The sequence below is a fragment of the Grammomys surdaster genome, unplaced genomic scaffold (assembly GCF_004785775.1).
Source record: "Grammomys surdaster isolate TR1022 unplaced genomic scaffold, NIH_TR_1.0 348, whole genome shotgun sequence".
In the NCBI taxonomy this organism is placed as follows: Eukaryota; Metazoa; Chordata; class Mammalia; order Rodentia; family Muridae; genus Grammomys; species Grammomys surdaster.
Genome location: NW_021604767.1, coordinates 629,705 through 647,199, shown reverse-complemented (window position 1 = coordinate 647,199; position 17,495 = coordinate 629,705). Strand labels below are relative to the sequence as shown.

The 17,495-nt window shown below is 44.7% G+C and overlaps 1 non-coding gene across 1 annotated transcript; it reads right to left on the bottom strand.

The window, feature by feature from the left end:
* Positions 1-2,246: 2,246 nt before the first annotated feature.
* Positions 2,247-2,384, bottom strand: LOC114630943. Its single transcript, XR_003712882.1, has one exon. It is a non-coding gene; the product is annotated as a small nucleolar RNA SNORA48 (small nucleolar RNA).
* Between the last annotated feature and the right edge of the window lie 15,111 nt (positions 2,385-17,495).

The following is a 17,495-nucleotide window of genomic DNA, read 5'->3' as shown; positions in this document are numbered from 1 at the left end:
CTTTTTATTAATTTTTTTGTGAGTTTCACATCATGCACCCCAGTCTTGATCATCCCCCCACATCTCATACCCATATTTTGCCCTTGCAAACTCACTCCTTTTTTAAAAAAGCATAAAAATCTCATCCTGGAAGCTGTAATGTCTCACAGTGTGTCCCACAGTATACCCCTCTGTGATGGTTTGTATATTCTCTGCCCAGGGAGTGGCAGGATTAGAAAGTATGTCCCTGTTGGAGTAGGTGTGTCTCTGTGGGTGTGAATTATAAGACTCTCACCCTAGCTATCTAGAAGTCAATCTTCCACTAGCAGCCTTCAGATGAAGGTGTAGAACTCGAAGCTCCTCTTGCACCATGCCTGCCTCGAGGCTGCCATGTTCCCACCTTGATGATAATGGACGAAACCTGTGAATCTGTAAGCCAGTCCCAATTAAATGTTGTCCATTCACAGCAGTAAAACTCTAACTAAGACACCCTCTGTCCACACACCTTCACTTGCAAATGTTCATTGCAATGAGTCATTGGTCTGGTCCAAGGCCTCTGACTTCAGGAACACCATCAGAATTGGATCCTCATCAGAACTCCTCCCAGTTATCCTTTGTTGCCTGTGTCATGGAGATCCTGCAGCTTTGGATCAGCAGCTCTGGCCCTTTCAGGCATCCTAACCATTCACAGATGATATAGATTTTGGGGGTGGGCCAACTCAGAGTCATGGATCTGGGCCTGGATGTTAGCTGAGTTGGCCAGCCTGCATGTACCACCAGGGTGAGCTTTCCAGCACTGCTCTGGCTAGGCCATCACTGAAGGCAGGAGGCAGGGTCAGCTCTTGTGCCCTCAGGGCCAGTTCAAGGACCCATGCATCCAGAGCCAGCTCCACTGTGTATAGCCCAATCAAGACACAGGGCTCGCTCTCCCAAGTGCTGCAGCCTGTGAGGGGCTGGCTCACTGATGCCTTCACCATCAGGACCAGCTACACTATTATGCCCAGGCAAAGTGCGGGGCCCATTCTCCTGAGTGCTGCAGTCTAGTGAAGAGCAGTTACAGTCTGCACAGCCCCTGGACATCCGTGTGATCTCCAGCAGCTACCCTGACCATACTATGTTGAGTTCTGTTCTGTTGCTGTGTATTATAATGCTAAATTCCCTGTCCCAGTTGCAAGATCTAGTTCCAAACCTTGCTCCATAACTTAAAATTATTGGTTGAATAAAAATGGTTATGGTCAATTCCTGGAGGGAATAGAAGTAGGTAGATTTTCAGTTACCTGGTTGGGGGTCACAGGTAGAGAGGAGACAGGAGGCTATCATGAGAGAAGATGGCTCATGAGCACATGGCCAGGAGAAATAGCAAGCATTTGGGGTACACCGCTGGGAAAGTAAACCGTCTAGCAGTTAGGAAAGTCGATTAGGGGTTGCCCCCCAGTAATTGTCAAAGTCAAGTAAAATAACCAGAGTCTGAATCTCATTCATTTGTACACTAGATGGGGATATGTTTAAACTGGAAAAACAACAATACTACGAGCCATAATGTATATGAGTTATGGACATCAACACCGCATAGCTAAGGGCCAATTCATGACCCTCAGCAGCAGCTCAGCCTAGGTCCTCACTATGGCCCCATATGGTGGGCTCGTCACTCACCACAGGCTAATCCTCTCTATCCTCGAATATCCAGTACCAACTTCATAGCGCTCCAGCTGCTCCACTTCTCTTCTCTCCCATCTTCCCACCACATATTTACTGTGGTGGCTCCTTCTGCAGGCTGGCCACACAGCTGGTGGGCTCCTGGGTAATGTCCTTTGGAGAGGATGTCTTTTTTTGTTTGTTTGTTTGGTTTGGTTTGGTTTTTTGAGACAGGGTTTCTCTGTGTAGCCCTGCCTGGCTGTTCTGTAACTCACTCTGTAGACCAGGCTAGCCTTGAACTCTCGAACTCAGAAATCTGCCTCCCTCTGCCTCCCAAGTGCTGGGATTAAAGGTGTGTGCCACCACCGCCCGGCTTGGAGAGGATGTCTATGGCCTGCCTGTGCTGTGTGCTGGAGGGCAGGTCTATGTGTGGCATCAGGGTCAATAGGTCTGTCTTCCTCTTCCCACCATTGTGTGGTGGTGGGCAGGGCTCTGTGTGTCTGGCCTGCCTGTGACATGGGGCAGGTCTCTGGGTGTCTTTCCCTGCCTGCACTGTGTGGCATTGTGTGGCATGGCAGAACCTAGGTCCGTTTTCCCGCACTGTGCTACTTGGATTTGATTTGATTTGATTTTTATGAGTCCCAGGCAACAGTTTTGGTCACCAAGCCAGGCATCAAGCTAGGACGAACAAAGGACTGCCATCTGCTCTGTCCTGGCTGATGTAAGAACACCACCACCAAAGAGGTATCTCTTTGCCCATCCCAGTGGGAATTATTTCTTTTTGAGATAATCTTTCTGTGTTGCCCTGGGTATCCTGTAACTCATTATGTAGACCAGGCTGCCCTTGAGGTCATAAAGATCTGCTTCTTCCTCCAAAGGGCTGGGCTTAAGGGCATGTACCACCACACTGGGCAATTATTTTCATTATTGGTCTCACCAAATATGTGATAGAAACAATTTAAGACGAGTTTCATTTATTTAGCTCACAGTTTGTTGCAGGATGTTTAATCACACTGCAAACCCTGAGATTATGCTATTTACTGGGGGGGGGGGCCTTTTCTACATGTGGCGTGGCTCAGCCCTTAGCACACACCTTTAATCCCAGTGAAGATAAAGTGAGTTTGTAAACGGATGTTTGAAATTGATGTCTAATTGAGTGGCAGACAAAGTGACGAATCAGAGGAAGTTTTGGCAGGATAGGATACGCCCAATTCTCATGTGAAGAGACAGGAAAGGGAAGCCACTTAAGGGAGCAATGCAAAGGAAGAGAAAGGAAGAAGATGAGGCAGTTTTATTGAGACAGTTGTACAGAGACGGGTTGCTTAGAGTGAATAAGCTAGACACAGGTAAAGACAGAACAAGCTAGAGAATGAGGAGCCAGGAGATTAGAATATATCACCTTACGATATATTAGTACGTTAGTACGAGGCCAAGCAGAGCAGTTCGGGAGAGGCCCAGAGAGAGAAGCCAGACTGAGTCAGTCAGTTTGGAGAGGAGTTTGAGTCAGAACAGCTGAGCTGAATCAGCCAGCCAGAGATCAGAAAGAACTAGAAAGGATGAGTTTATCCAGAAGTAAGTCTCAGAGGCTGAAAACATTGCAGGCCTAGATTAGATTGTATGGAGGCAGTAAGTCTTGGAGATGACAATTACCTAATGGAAAATAAAAGAGACTTGTACATGGTTTTAGAGAGCTTTACTGTCATGGAATGTGTCAAAGCAGCTCACATTATGGTCTATAGAAAACAAAGAGGAGATACTGGCAGGATGGCTCCACAGTTAGGAACACTGGCTGCTCTTCTGGACGGTTGGGATTTGATTCTCAGAAACTACTCAGTGGCCCTCACCCATCTGATCCAGGGGATCAGACACCTCTTCTGGCCTCTACAGGCACTGTGCACAGGTAGTGTGCAGACAAACATGCAAGTAGCACATCCTTACACATAACATAAAAAAACAAACAACGAAAGGAATCAGAGAGGGAAAGGATAACTTGAAGAATTCCCCCCACACACAGTGACCTCCCTCCAGCCAGGTGCTACCTCCTAAATGTTCAGAACCTCCCAAAATAGCAATAGTAGGTGGGGCTAATCACTTGAAATATATCTCTGCCGGACATTTCTTACTCAAACATGACCAAAATTATTATAGAACATTAGCACCGTTCTATAGTAACAGTGATATACAGAACCTTTCTTTCTTCCCCTTCTCCTTCCCCTTCATCTTCCTCCTCCTCTCTCTCTCTCTCTCTCTCTCTCTCTCTCTGTCTCTCTCTCACACACACACACACACACACACACACACACGCACACACACATTCTCACTCTTAGGTTTTTCTAGACAGAGTGGAGGTCCCCTGACTCTCACTCCTGGCTTTAATTTTCAGATTAGTGTATTCCAATCTCAGATTTTTCTCTCAGTGCATTGGTGGCATTAAGCAATAGCCTTCCAATCTGCAGTCCATGGTTGCTGTCCCCCATAATTGTCAGACTGTGAGGCTTTGCACTGGCTTGTGTTTCTCTGTCATTATGCCACCAAATTTACCACAGACATCAGCAGCCCCAGCCCTACAACCCCAGCAGCCCCTTACCACTAGAGATGAGGTACCCACTGCAGTGACCTGTGAGTGAGGAGACTTCAAGACCCTCATTCTAGACACATCTGTTTAGAATTACTTCATGGCCCTATTGTCTTAGGCTGAGCCTTCCAGCAGCAAAGCTTGAGACAAGGACTGACTATTATATAAAGCCCTGAGCTCTCATAACAAAGGCCTTGTGGAAAGCTAAGGACAGAGGAAGCAAGGGCCTAGGCTGGTGGTTCTCAACTTGCCCAATGCTGCCACCATTTGATACAGTTCCTCATGTTCTGGGTGACCCTCAGTCATAAAATTATTTTTGTTGCTATTTCACAACTGCAATTTTTCTACCATTATGAATCATAATGTAAATATTTGGGGGGAAATAGAGATTTGGAAAGGGGTCTACACCCACAGACTGAGAACCTCTGGCTTAGGCAAAGTTATCAAGAAAGTGGGCTCAGCAGGAGATTGCCTTTAACTTATGGAAGTGAAGTCCTAGCATTTAGTCACCACCTGGTGACTTCTGTGGGATTTGAATTTGGGGCAAAGTGGCACCTCTTCAGTAGGGGGCCACCCCTAGGCTAAAGAGCAGAGATTGATTTGCCACCAGGATTTTTAAAAGCGATATGAGGGTAATGAGACACTGGGCTGTGAAGTGGGAAGGAGCCATCCTGAGACTCTCTGAGCATTACTGTCCCTCCCTCTGCACTGTCGACAGCAATGCCTAGCTCACAGATTCATCTGAAAGGCAAATGAGGCTGGATGACTGACAGCTTGAATATGAACGAATCCAGCTATCCCAGGCTGTTAGGGAATGACAGCGGCGGAGCTGTCTCAAGTCTGATGGGAGGTCACGGAGCTTCTAGGAAATAACATTCGATCATCAAGATCTCCTTTTTGACTCAGTCACTCGTTTGTACAAGTATCTCTGCAAATACCACAGTGCTCACTATGGTCTGACTGTTTGCACCCCTCCCAGATGCCTTAGTGGAATGCTAATCCCCAAAATGATCCTCCTCAGAAGTGGCTCTCAGGGACGTGATCGGACCATGAGAGTAGAGCTGTCAAAAGTTCAGGTCCGGGCTGGAGAGATGGCTCAGTGGTTAAGAGCACTGACTGCACTTCCAGAGGTCCTGAGTTCAAATCCCAGCAACCACATGGTGGCTCACAACCATCTGTAATGAGATCTGATGCCCTCTTCTGGTGTGTCTGAAGACAGCTTCATATAATAAATAAATAAATCTTAAAAAAAAAGACTTCCATTTAAAAAAAAAAAAAAGTTCAGGTCCCACTTCCTGCCTCAGCCTCCTGAGTGCTAGAACCGCAGGAGGTGCAACACCAGGCCTGGCCTAAAGAACAGATTATCTGCTCTTATTAGTTTCTGTTCTTGGGATCCGAACTGGGGCCTTCCTCATATTGGATAACACTTTGCACCAAACTACCTCTCCGGGCTTTTCAATTTGCACGTGCATGGGTATATACAAGTGTGCAAACAGTGTTCATTCCCATTCATGTGTGCAAATACAAGAGGGTGTGCCACAGGGCACATTTGAAGGTCAGATGACAACCTCTGGTGTGGGTCCTCAACTTGCACCTTGTTTGAGACAGGCTCTCTTTGTCATTTTTTCTGCGGTGTACAGCAAACCTGCTGGCTCACAAGTGTTCACAGATTCAACCATCTCTACTCTCGCCTCCCTGTAGAAACTGGAAGACACTATCACACCTTTTACATGGGTTCTGGTGATTTGAATTTGGTTCGTCACACTTAGCAGAAGCCATCTTTATTCACTGAACCTTTTCACCCAGATGTTGTTATTGCTGTTGCTGCTGCCGCCACCTCCCCTCCTCCCCCTCCTCCTCCTCCTCCTCCTCCTCCTCCTCCTCCTCTTCCTTTTTTGATACAACTTCATCAAGGTGCCCACACCAACCTGCAGCGCATTCTCTTCCTGACTCGGGTGTCTAAGTAGCTGGCATTGCTGCTGTGCCTCCCCACACCTGGCTCACAACCCCCTTTTCTATTTTAAGATTCAGCTGGAGTGATGTGCTCCTGATGTGATCCATGTTCCACTTCTTCTTCTTTTTTTTTTTTTTTTTTTGTTTTTCGAGACAGGGTTTCTCTGTAACCCTGGCTGTCCTGGAACTCACTCTATAGACCAGGCTGCCCTCTAACTCAGAAATTCGCCTGCCTCTGCCTCCCAAGTGCTGAGATTAAAGGCGTGCACCACCACCACCCAGCCCCGTGTTCCAATTCTTATCATGCAACAAACACCAAGTGGAGAAGATTATGGTGAGATCAGCTGAGAAGAACTGTGACGGAGAAGTCAGAGAGGACAGGCCAGAAGGATTGTCTAAGGACATAAATTCACAAGGGGATTCACAAGTAGCCCTATTTTTCAGGAGGCAGTGTCTTTACAAGGCCTATAATTTCTCTCTTAACATTATTTTTAATTTTACGTGTATGGGTGTTTTGCCTGCATGTGTGTCTGGGTACCACTTGGACCTCTTTGTACTGATTCTGATGGAGACCAGAAGAGGGTACTGGATTCCCTGAAACTAGAGTTAGAAATACTATTTGGGTACTGGGAATTGAACCTGGGTTCTTCAGAAGAGCAGCCAGTGATGCTGACCACTAACCCATCTCTCCAGTCCCAACTGCCAGTAGCTTCTTAGTTGGGAGTTTATTATTTATTTCAGACACTGTAATTAAGTTTTCCTGTCGGAACTTAATGATGAACCCATAAAACTGGCCAATATAGATGAAAGATGAATATAGAAAAGCTATGGTCGTGTTTCAGCACACAAGAAGTTCCATGCCCAAGCTATTTCCATTTCTCCCTGCTACTACAAGAAAATTAACAGCAATTAAAACTATTCTTTTTTTCCCTTCTGATTCTCATGCAGAGCTGTGAGTTAAAACTAGAATGTTAAATAGCGTTAAGCGACACAGTATACGTCCCAGCAAGTGTTTGACAGAGATAAGTTTTAACACTTCTGCTAAAAATTGAAAAGCTGTCACTTCCGTGTTAGAGCTGAAAATAGTCATTGCTTACAAGTTGTTCTTTGTTATGTGAGTGCTCATCACCCTTTGTGTTGCTCACACCAACATGCAAGCATCCCACGTAAATGCCTATAGCCTTAGCACTGCTGATTGTTGGGGCTGCATTTAATCTATTTTAAATGAATGCGGTCTCCACAGAGACCTGACTTGCTTCTCTCTTGCCTTCTGTAAATTCAAGACTCTCATACCAATTCCAGTTAATAAATATGTATGATGCAACTTTTAGCTAAAAATTCAAGGACCAGACAGTCCCCAGACTAGACTGGTGAAGGCAGATGTGTTAAGCACTGTGCAGACTATAATGTGATTGTGGCTCTGAATAAGATGCTCCTGTGTGCGCTGTGATCAGAGCAGAGGTAGATTAATTTTAATATATTTGATTAAAAGGAAAGTTGTTTATGGAATGGCCTAATATAGGGTTAGGAGAGGTGGCTCACATCAGGAGGCTGAGGCAGGAGGATTTTTTAATAAGTTTAAAGCCAGGCTGGACTACAGAACAAAAACAAAGCAACAGAAGCAGTGTCAGATGGCCATGGAAATAGTTTCAGTGGGAAGAGAAACTACATTTCAAAGGGCTCTGAATAACTGGGCAGTGTAGACATGACCGCTCTATGCGTCCCAGTGTCCCTCTTTCTCTTGTGTTCATGGTTGATATTACCCACCCGACAACGTCAACTTCCGTTAGCACCGTTCTACTTGAACCTGAAGATAAACCCCTGTCCACTTCCCAATTAAATGGTTCTGTGTGTTTACATTTGGGTCAGCAAATAAAACTGGAATGCTATTCACTGACATTCAAGGGAGAAATTTGCCATTCTTTAGGTTTCTTCTTCTGATGGTTGGAATGTGACCATGATCACAAGACTCGGGTATGGAAGCCAACATGGAAAGACCGCCAGGTAGCAGGATTCTGACTCTCTGTCATCTGGCTCCTTGAACCAAACCCGAGCTGCTTCCCTCAGAAATGGCTTCAGAGGGACATGAATGTCTGTGCTGCTTAGCCTACCATCACTAGAATGTCTGTCTGTCTTCATGCCCCCCATCCAGCAGCTGGGATGAACTTAGGTACGATAAAAGGATGAAAACCAAAGGGGATAGAGATGTGTGAGAGAGCCCCTCATGGCTTAGTGTTTGGTTTTTGTCTCTCAACTGAGTCCAGTGCAACTCACCAAACCACAGCAAGCAGGCCAACAGAGGTGGAGGCAGGAGCTTGCCTAGTCTGGTCAATGAGTTCCAGGTTCAGTGAGAGACCCTGTCCCAAAAAAGTAAGGGAAAAAGCAACTGAGGAAAACCCCTGAGGTTAATTTCTGCCTTCTACATGAACGTGTGTGTGTGTGTGTGTCTGTGTGTGTGTGTGTGTGTGTGTGTGTGTGTGTGTGTGTGGTATAGTGTATCCACACAGAAGCACACACAGGAACACGCACACATGCATACATCACATACCAAAAAATAATAAGTGATATTTTTTAAAGATAGCTTCGAAAGCCACAAAACCACATATACAACATCATGAAGACACTTCAGCATGTATCCCTAATACCTTTTTGAGTGTGCACTTTCTTTTCGTCTATTTATTTTCAATTTGGGCTTTTTTTTCTTCATTTTTTGTTATGTTATATTATGGGTTTTTTGTTTGTGTGTTTATTGTTTTGTTATGAGACAGGGTTTTCCTGTGTATCCCTGCTGTCCTGGAACTTGTATGTAGACCAGACTGGTCTCTAAGGGAGATTCCCCTGCCTTTACCTCCTAAGTGTGGGGATTAAAGGCATGTGCCACCACACCCAATTCCTTTTCTTTTTTTTGTCCTTCCTCCCTCCTTCCCTCCCTTCCTCCCTCCCTCCCTCCCTCTCTCCCTCCTTCTCTTCCTCCCTTCTTCCCTTCCTCCCTTCCTCTCTCCCTCTTTCCCTCCCTCCCTCCTTCCCTCCTTCCCTTCCTTCCTCCCTCCCTCCCTCCCTCCCTTCCTTCCTCCCTTCCTTCCTTCCTTCCTTCCTTCCTTCCTTCCTTCCTTCCTTCCTTGTTTCAGGATAGGGTTTCTTTGTGAAGCCCTGGCTATCCTGAAACTCTCTCTGTAGACTAGCCTGGCCTCAAACTCAAAGATCTACCTGCCCCTTCCTCTTGATTGATGGGATTAAAGCCATGTACCAGCACCACTCAGCTCCTTCTCTTTTTTAAAATTAAATTAAATTAAAAATATTTTTATTGTATATGTATGTGTACCTTATATACCCAGGAGGCAAAGATAGGAGGATCTCTGAGTTACAGGCCAGCCTAGTCTACATGCAAGCTCCACATGTGCTCATATGTGCCATGCAGGTGCCCATGAAGGCCTGAAGAGGACAGCAGATCCCCCGGGACTGGTGTTAGAGTTGTCAGTCACCTGATGCCTGCGCTGACAACCAAACCCAGATTCTCTGCAAGAACTCCAAGTACTCTTAACCACTGAGCCATCTCTCCTTCCATAACTTAATTAACTGTTATTCTTGTGGTATGAAGATCTGTCTTTCTCTTGCCCTTTCTTTGTCCTTGTCTCTCTTTGTCTCTCTCTCTGTCTCTCTCTGTCTCTCTCTGTCTCTGTCTCTGTCTCTGTCTCTCTCTCTCTCTGTGTGTGTGTGTGTGTGTGTGTGTGTGTGTGTGTGTGTGTGCGTGTGTGAACATGGGCTGAGCATGCCACAGCTTGAGTGTGGATGCAGGTTAGAGAATAACTGGTAGGAGGCAATGTATCTCTTCCTTGTCCTGTGCTCTGTATGCAGACTAGGGCTCCTAAGCTTCTGAACAATTCTTTTGCTTCTACTCCCTACCCCCGACCCCCGTCTAGCCCAGAAATGCTGTGGTTTTGACATGTGCTACCATATCCAGTTTGTTACAGGGATGCTGGAGTTAAAACTTAGATCATCAGGCTCACAGGGCAAGGGCCTGACATGCTCAAGCATCTCACAGGCCTACTGTCCTCTTCACTGTTACGTTATTTATTGTTGTTGTTGTTGTTGTTGTTAATTTATGTGTATCGAAGCTTTACCTGCATGAACGTTGTGTACTCACGTATCTGCTAAGCTAACTCTTCGAACCCCACTCTCCTTTCCTTAATAAACTCCAACTTTGCTTTACACTGACTGGTGCTGAAGTTATTCCCTGTGATATAAGTCAAGATCAGTGCCAATCTCTGAGAAGCCATCAGTGCAGCTATGAATGTGGACTTGCATCTCCTGCCGTTGGAGGCAGAGCAAGGAAAGGTGTTTAGGGAAACAAGGAGAGCCTCTGCTCACCATTCCATGAAAAGGACCAGCAAGGTGCAGGTTTTAGGCCATGTAGCAATTTGGTTTGAGAGGTGTCCTAGTTTGCTTTCTATTGTGGTGATAAACACCATAACCACAATCAACTCATGTACAAAAAGATTTATCTTATCTTACAGTTTACAGCCCATCATGAAGGGAAGTCAGGGCAGGAACCTGTTTCCAGGAACTGAAATAGGAGCCATGGAAGAACACTACTTACTGGCTTATTCTTCTGGCGGAAGCTCAACATACTTTTTTATGTAAGTCAAAAGGACTGCTTGCCCAGGAGCGGCGCTGTGTACAGTGGGCTGAACACGCCTACGTCAAACATTAGTCAGGAAGACGCCCCCACAGACCCGCCTTCAAGCCAAACCAACGGAAGCTTTTTCCCAGTTGAAGTTTCTTTTTCCCAGATGACCCTGACTTATGTCAAGTTGACCAAAAAAGCGAACCAGCACAGGTGGGAACCAGGAATGGAACAAGGCTGTGAGATAGGTTAAATAAATATGATACCCTTCCTCAGAGATGCCCAGAGCCCTTGCAAGACTCCATTTTCTCTCTCTCTCCCTTTCCCTCTGCCCTCTCGATCCCTCCCTCCTTCCCTCTCTCCCTCCTCCCTCCCTCCTTCCTTCCCTCCCTCCCTCTCTCTCTCCCTCCTCCTTTCTTCTCTTCTCTCTTCTCTCCCTTCATCCCTCCCCACTTCTGCTTGAAATGACTGATTTCCTGAAATTGTCAACATTCTCTCATAGACTTTGTTTCCCTACAACTATTTGTCTATTCTTCATTTGTTCATGCCATTGACATAATTTTAATAAATGAAGCAGATATAGAATGGTGGTTTAAGTACACTTGGCTGTTCTAGAATTTGTTCTGTAGACCAGGCTGACCTTGAACTCAGAGATAAACCTGCCTCTGTCTCCTGAGTTTTAGATTTAGAGGCCTGTACCACCATGCCTGGACTGAACATTTTCTTGACCTGGAACTTGGTCTGTACCAGATTGGCATCTTATGTAACTATACAAAATCAAAACAGGAAATTGGCATCGGTAAGTTACTATTCATTAAGCTAGTTACTCACCCTTTCAACATTAAAAAAAAAATCTCATTCACTGTTAGTGTGTGTAGGCGAGACTTTAATGAAAGTCTAGTAAATGTACACAGATAAAATGTAGTAACCAGGGGAAAACCAATGCTCTCCACAACCATAGCAGAAAGTCTTCCTGTGCAGACTGCAGCCAGCAGAATCTGGAGAGGCCTGGGCTGCCACCACTAGTGTCAGAAACCTGGTGTATCTGGAGGGAGTAGAGATATCCCTGGCTTCACCTCATTTTTACCCTTTGGTGCACCAGCTAGGGCTCAGAGCTACAGATAGAATGGCTAAAAATAGATCTGGGGCAACAGAGAACTTCTAAGCTAGTGCTAAGGCTAATCTCTAGTTCTGCCAAACTCTTTCCATTTGCCAAAGGAGCCTAAAGTCACTATGTTGAAAATTAATCTGGGTTTTATACTTTGCGAACTCTGTTCTTCATACCAGCACTGAAGGGTGTCCACCATTCACCTGACAGGGACTATTAAATTCTACGTTTTCCCCTCAGATGGGACACTGCCATAAAAATGATTGCCCTAGCCAAACAGACTCAACCTTCATTAACAGTGACAGAGGGAAATCTGTCACATTCTCTGTCTGTTACTCACTCATGCTCTGTATGTTAGACAACCTCTTAAAGTGTTCTGAATCACCGTAACTCATGGCCCAGCTACTGAAAACACAATTCAGCTGTTCCAGAGGGGAAATTCGATAATGGGTTAATTTGTTTTTCAAGCACAGGGAGACAAATGGCTCAACCTAGTCAATGCCCTTTATTTAAAAAGTCAGTGGATTCCAACTCAGAGAGTCAAGACCACAACAGAACCATCCCTAAATACACTTGCCTTTCAGTATGACTTAAAATGTCAAGCATACATCTGGCTATTTAGAATGTGTTTGGTTGCCCTTCTCACCCGTACACAAGCATTTTTGCCAACACTGCTCCAGGGCCTTGAGCTAAGCCAGCCCAGGGACTTATTAAACTTTGACCTTAAACTAAGCGTGTTCATCAATGTACATCTTAAACAGCATGCATGGGAATGTACCAGTCCCCAGAGTGCTCTCCTATAGAGTGTACATAGGCTCCTTGGATAAAATCCCGTGATTCCTTTGTTCAGAGAGGGCCCTGCTTTCAGAACATTCCAGGAAGCTTTTCTTGCTCTGTTATCTTCTGGTTATGTTTGTTGGCTTTGACCTCACCAAGAGATAAACCCATGTATTCCCTTAAAACTTAACTCTTCTCAGGAGACAAGAATGACTGTTGTAATGGACAGGACTTGAGAAGGAATTCTTCTGTTTCTTAGTTTATTGTAAAGCTTTAGAGTTGTAGGCATATGAAAGAGTTTAGGAGGTCTAAGACAATGTGCCATGTGGGAACAGAACAGACATGTGAGGGAATTTACGGGCCATAAATATTTGACCTTAGGGACTCTTCTATTGATATTTTTCCATAAGTTTTTATTTAAATCCCGTCCAATTCTTTGCTTTATAGGTAGAAAATCCTGTTAAGAGAGGATGTGTGCTTATAATTGTGACTGATGTGGTCGTAGTAATGCTCATAGAATTAGCAATTGTTGCTAAGCTCAGCAAAATACTTTCCTGTTTCCCCAGGCAGATAAGAATGAAGGGAATACTGACTGTTTAAGAGAAGGTGAGTTAAACAGAGGAAAAAAATAACAACAACGATAATGGCTTACATTCTAGGCTCTGTCCTAAGAAGTCTGCATTAGTTACTGAATTTTCATAGTTCTACATATGATGAATCTTACTGTTATGGCCTGAATGTAAAATGTCTCCTGTAAGTCTAATATGATTACCACTGGTGGTGCTTCTGTGTGTGTGTGTGTGTGTGTGTGTGTGTGTGTGTGTGTGTGTGTGTATGTGTGTGTGGTGTGTAGGTTTCAAGCCTTTGAGAGGCAAAACCTTGCTGGAGGAAGTGGGTCATTGACAGGTGGGCAACAGCCTGGCCTGCTTCTGGACAGGGACCCTTTCTGCTTTCTGGTCTATTCAGATGTGGGCAAGCAATGACCTCCCAGCATGATGGACTAAATCCCTTCAAACCATGAGCCATAGTAAATGACCCCACCCTCCACCTTTTAATTGTTTCTGTCAAGGTTTTGATCGAAGTGATGATAAGAGTGATCAACACCACTCTCCCTCTGTGCAGAGCTCCTGCACAGTTTCACGTTTCTGAAATTAGGTTGCACATGTCCGTTACCAGAATAGTTAGTTCAAAGGTCAGTCTGGCTTGACATTTAACATTTTCAGAGAATGTGTTTGTTTGTGTGTTTGTGTGTGTGTGTGTGTGTGTATCTTTCTTTCTTTCTTTTTTTTTAATTTATTGCTGGGGTCCCACCCCAACATTAGGGTACTGAAGTGGGACACAGCATCCAGTTGGAGAAAGGCCAAAGACTGATGACTTTTTAACTCTCTCTTTCTGTTTTGGGGGGCAAAAGCCGATGGCTTCTGGCAACTGACTCCTGACTAAGAAAAAGGAATTAAGAAAAGTAACTTAATTACTCTGTCTCTTTACTCCTTAACTTAACTCTTTGTGATCCAGAGAGAAAAAAATGAATACACACACACATACACAGACATACACACATACACACACACACACACACGTGGGGGTTGTATTCTCATGGTGTGGTGTGTGTATAGAGATCAGTAGACAATATTGTCCAGTTGGTTCTTACCTTCCACCTTAATGGGAGTTCCCAAAATCCAACTCAGGTTGCCAGGCATATGAGAAAGTGGCCTCCTTTACCACTGGGTCCATCTCACCAGTCTCAGAGGACGTGTGTTTATTTCAGACCAACAACTGGATACATAGTCTAAGCCACCCTTAAGTCAAGTTATATACTAAGGCTCTTTGTCCTGCATGGGTCAAGTGAATTCAGACTTTACGTTTCCAGGACTACCAACCTTCTGCAACCTCTAAGGGGAACATTTTTCTCTTAGAGTTAATCCTGAGATACAAGTAGGGTGTGTTAGTCAAGCTTTTCATCACTGTGACAACTCCTGAGATAAACAACTTAAAAAAGGAAGCATTTGTTTTTTCATGATTTCGGGGAATTCAGTGCATGGTCTCTTGGTCCTGTTGTGTAGCCACCTGAGGCCACGGACAAACTGGGTTCACCTGAAAGGGAGATGGGAAATGAAAAGGGGAGATGGAGAGGGGAGAGAAGCATGAAGTCAAGACAAGGTTTTCTGATCAAAGCCCAAATTTTAATATTCAGCTCTTCTATTTGAAGGGAAAGCCCCACCGAACCCATTCTTGTTTCAGCCGGAGATGGGTGGGAAAATCCATCCTTTGTCACAGCCAGTTATGTCTCAAGGTAAGCTCCCCCCACATCCTCCAGCTAAGAATCTTGAGCCATCATGGCAGTAGCAACAGCCAAATGTGTAATGACCAGCAGAGCTGTCTTGTAACATTCTTTCCATCCAAATGGCAGATTGACATTTGCTTGTCACAAGAACATGGATGCTTCCCTTCCTGATGACTATAAACCCAAAGTAGGGCTTGCTCTCATGTTGGATGGTATCATGATACTGTGCTACCACCTCCTGACGACACTCCATATGTGCTCAAAACCAGATCCTGTGCACAATTATGAAGAGACTCGTGTCCAGAAGCTGAAAGCCAGGTTAGAAGGAATATATGAGGTCCTTTAACAAGAGACTCATGACACACAAACTCAGCACCTACCACCAAGTGGAGTTATCGGAAAGAGAGTCCTTCAAAGACACAATTTCTAGAGTCAAAGAGAAATTTTATCTTTTGCTTCATTATTTTTTAAAAAATGGAGTTATATTAACTAGTATTTAATAAAGTAATATAATAGTGATAAAATGTATTTTCAAACTTAAAAATGATCGAGACAGACAAGTGTTCTTATTATTCTTTCCTGTATGATGGGCCTATGGAAGTCTTCTGTCAGAGGCCTTCCATGTCTATTTATTAGTAGGATATGAAATAGAGAAACATCTTGCAATGAAAGATGTATATATAAAAGCAAAATAGATTATTAACATTCTCACTACAGATTAGGGAATTCACACACACACACACACACACACACACACACACACACACTCTAGTTAAATTGGCCAAATGCCCCAAAGCAATGTGTTGCAATATAGTTGGGAATGAAGACTGTGCTAATAGAGTCTAAAATGCCAGCTGCTTGCTAGGGATCACCTACGAATGGAAATGTCAAAAGCAAGACTGGGCATAGGAAAAAGCCCAAGCTGTGGTACAGACATGATAGAACCTCAGTCAATGGGGCAAGAAGTGCTGAACATACAATGTTCAGCGGAGTCCCTTTAAAAGCTGGACTGGCACAGGACACGGCTGCACGGGGATCCTTGCAGATGAAGTGGCTCTCTGTGGCTGAGTCAGACCTGGAGTGTGTGAACAGCCGGAGCTGCCAGCTGCCTGCACTTCTAGTGATCAGACATCAAGTTCTCTCCTAGAGGAGGAAACACAAGCTCAATAATACATTGCCTGTTTAAAACAAAAAAAATGAATGGATGATTCAACTTAAGCAGTCTGGTTTCAGAGCTCACACTTTTGTGTGTATGTGGGGTTTTTTTTAAACCTTTTTGAAAGTATATGTTAATTATACAAAATGATGGGTTTCATTATGACACCGTGGAACATGTATATAATGTATTTTGATTACATTCACCTCATCACCCTCTCTTTTCCCCTCCCCCTCCTGCTAATCCCCTCTATCTTCCCAACCAGTCCCTCCTCCTACCCCAGACCCTTTGTCCCAAGCTAGAAAAGTTAACTAGGGCTACTCACATCAATGCAGATGATTTAGAAGTGGCTACATCATTGAGGGAAACGTCTCTCCCTCCACTGGTAACCGTTGACTGTTTCCAAATCTTCAGTTGGGGTACAGCCTTCTGAGTCCCTCTACCCTCCATAATGGATTGTTGGTGGGCTCAATACTGTGCAGATCTTCTGAGACTTCAAGAAGAAAATAGTCATGCAAGCCCCAAAGTCAGCAGCCGCTGACCACTGGCAAGTTCTTTCTTCCCAAAAGAAGCATCAGGATCAGAGAGACCCTGGTGGGCCTTTGATGGCAGCCTAGAAACTTAGACCCAGGACCAATCTCCACTTGGCCACACTTCTCCATGTAGTACAGGCCTACTTTTCTTACTAGCGTTGATGTTTGCAGGAGGCTAAGGGACCTACAAAACTGAGTTTTCACTTTGGTATGACAGCTACACTCCAGGGTTGGCAGCATGCTCAAATTCGCAAGTGTATGGTTGGTCGCAGCGTTTCTGCTCAGGTGACAGGTGTGAAATGACAAACCAAAGCCTGATTCTAAGCAAAGACCCAGTGATGGCTTAATGATGGCAGAACTGAAAAACAAAGCAAAGCAAAGCAAGAACAAAACAAAACACGGAAGGATAGTGGAGCTCCACCTCACCCACAGCAGTGGAAGCAAGTCCAATCCAGAGAACCCGGACCTGTGTTCAGAGATGTATGTGCTCCATACTAATGGGCGTCACTGCACAGATGACCTCAGCATCTCAAGTCAGTCACACTGATGTGAACATAGCTACTCAGTAGACTCATCTTATTAGAGTAAACTCCTTTTTAAAATTTTATTTTCTAGACAGTTTTAGATTGACTCATAGGGACATCGTGGACTTATGACAACACAGAATCCTTATGTGAGTTCTCACACAAGTGACCGGTGGGTTCAGAGTGAAGAAATTCAATAGAGACAACAGGCAAAAGACCAAACTCCCAGCATGCTTTCAACCCTCAGAGTAAAGGTTTGTGGTTTTGTTCTATCAAAATGACATTAAACCAATGCGTGCCCTCTCTCTCTCTCTCTCTCTCTCTCTCTCTCTCTCTCTCTCTCTCTC